The sequence below is a fragment of the Beta vulgaris genome, chromosome 1 (assembly GCF_026745355.1).
Source record: "Beta vulgaris subsp. vulgaris cultivar EL10 chromosome 1, EL10.2, whole genome shotgun sequence".
NCBI lineage: Eukaryota > Viridiplantae > Streptophyta > Magnoliopsida > Caryophyllales > Amaranthaceae > Beta > Beta vulgaris.
Window position 1 is genome coordinate 7,586,129 of NC_079202.1, and position 2,716 is coordinate 7,588,844.

General features: G+C 31.1%; 1 pseudogene; it reads right to left on the minus strand.

Annotated features, from left to right (window-relative positions):
- Window positions 1-936: 936 nt before the first annotated feature.
- Window positions 937-1,941, minus strand: LOC104891794 (histone H3.2-like; annotated as a pseudogene).
- Window positions 1,942-2,716: the final 775 nt, after the last annotated feature.

The following is a 2,716-nucleotide window of genomic DNA, read 5'->3' on the forward strand; positions in this document are numbered from 1 at the left end:
AGATTAATTGTCAATTTATCACTTCCCTTCCAAAAAAATTGTCAATTTGTCACTAGTTATGAGACTTCTGACTGCAAGTTATAAACTTATGATCTTTTCATCCTTCATGAGTATTTTCTGTTGTAAAAACTTATGTAGCCCATTTATATTTGGTTATGTTTAGAAATTACAATATTTTTTTTCTTAATACTTATGCTCAAAAAAAATGGACACTCTATTTAAAGACGAAGAAGGTATATTTTAACTGTTGTCAACCTTTTTCCTGCTAAATCCATAGGCTCAGTTTTTATGTTACCAACTATTAAAGTTAAACATGATTGATGTAATTATGACTAACTTTAAGTTAACTATACAAGCTATATCAAATGACTTATAATCGTAAACCAAAATAGCTGAAAATTGGTATTCAAACGAGCCTTTAACCAACTTCATTTTTCACTTGCAACGAAATATGGTTTCTCATCTCACATCCAAAAAGTAAAGACAAAAAGTAAACTCCAAAATGAAAACACAAGGGTAAAAGTTATGCAAGCAAATTAAAGGCACAGGCAGCAGTAGGACACTAATATCTTCCCAGGGAAGATGAAAGTTCCTATCGTTAATATAGTGCCTAGATAACTAAAACAAGGCAATTCAAAGCAAAACCACTAAATTTAACACCCATATGTATCCAGCAACATTAGACTAAAACATTTCAAACAATTATCGATCAAACTCCATTAATTCCCCCATAAGATATTGCCTTTGTATAAATGCAACTCCAACTCCGAAATTAAGATCTATCCATATTGACCCATAAGATATTGCCTTTGTAAGCATCAGGCATAATAATTCATATATCTCGCATAAATCCAGAATACTTGATGCATCTGAAGTATAATTAGACATAAAACGCATAATTCATTCATTTGATAGATAAGATTTTACATCATCAAAGTTACCAAAACACAACACTTCATTCCAGAATTCCAATTACATCCAACATTCTAAATCCCCAAAATTACAACATCAAAATTCCAAAATTAAACCTAACAATTAAGCTCGTTCTCCTCGAATCCGCCTAGCAAGTTGAATATCTTTAGGCATAATCGTAACTCTCTTAGCATGAATACCGCACAAATCAGTATCCTCAAACAATCCAACAAGATAAGCTTCTTGAAAAGCAGCAACAGCAGAGCTCTGAAATCGAAGATCACTTTTAAATTCTTGCGCAATTTATTCTCTCACGAACCTCTGAAATGGAAGCTTTCTGATAAGAAGATGCCACAGTTCCTGGCCGGAATCTATGGGGTTTCTTCACTCATCCGGTCGCCGAAGCTGATTTTCGAGCAGCTTTTGTTGCTAGTTGCTTTCTCGACGCTTTTCCTCGGTTAATTATCGCGTTGTTTGCTTTGTTCCCGCCATTGTTGTAAAGTTTAAGCTTTTTTGGGAGGTTTTGATTTTATTTTTTTTGCGGTGGGATGTTTTAGAGTTTTGAAGAGATGGAGAAGTTAGTGTAATAGGAGGAGGTTTTATGGAGAGTATTTGGATGGAAAAAAGTGGGCGGGAAATCCAAAATTTTTGAGGTGTTTTCGTGTTTGAGATGGACAACTAGGATCACTAGATGAGAGATATTATCTATGGTTCACAGTTGCTCTATGATGAAGACATGGATTCCAATCCGTGTATGTGTATATATGACCAATAGGAATTGAGCTTTGTTTTTCTTGAAAAAATTAGTAGTAGTAATTAAAATTTTCATCATTTATCTCATTTATTTAACCAATATTTGCTCGTGTCAAATATTTACCGGTAAATTAATTAGGGAATAACAAAGATCCATATAATTAAACAAATAAATCAATTATATAAATATATACTTGAAATTTTTATTAAATCTGTACAAATTAATGAGTGGAAATGTTAATCGGTAAATAGTTATACTAGTTGTTATGTTGCTTATGGTCATTGTTATAAAACTATATTTATTGGAATATTACTTATACAACTATTACATACTCAGTTAAACATTTACGTGAACTATATTATAACGATATACTTATATTGATGCTTGATTGTATCTATGAGGTTTAAGCCACTAGAGGAGATTAGGAGAGTAAAATCTGAAAGAGGCAAAAAAACGGGGGGGGGGTGTTTAAAAAAGGGTTTATATAGTAGGGAAGTCGAGTTACATTTTAGGTCTAATCTGAACCGTTGGATTTTGAGCGTGAATGGCTGAGATTTTAGAGAGTTGATTTTAGATTTCTAATTTTAAAGATTACATAATTGAATGGCTCGAATTTAATATTGTCTAAACAAGATCATTAATGTAAAAACTATTATGAATGATGTTTACTAAGTGTTTTAATAATTCCTACTTACTTTAGAAGTTCAATGAATAATGATGTATTGATGTGAGACACTGAAAGTATAAATTGTTAAGTGTTAAGTATGAAATACATGAATGTGTGATTATTTAAGTAATTAAATAAACGGATTTCTAGTATGCTTTGATTATTGTTAAAACCGTGTAATAACATCGATGATCAATCGTATGATCATTTAATTTGATGGTTTTGACTTTTGATTAATGTCGAAGACAATCAATCTTATGATCATTTCATTAATTAATTTATGCCAATATTATGAACCTTAACTTGACGAAATTCGATCATGTTCATCCTCTACTAACATAGTGTTTGATTATGTATTATTTTCATATGACATATTGACATAT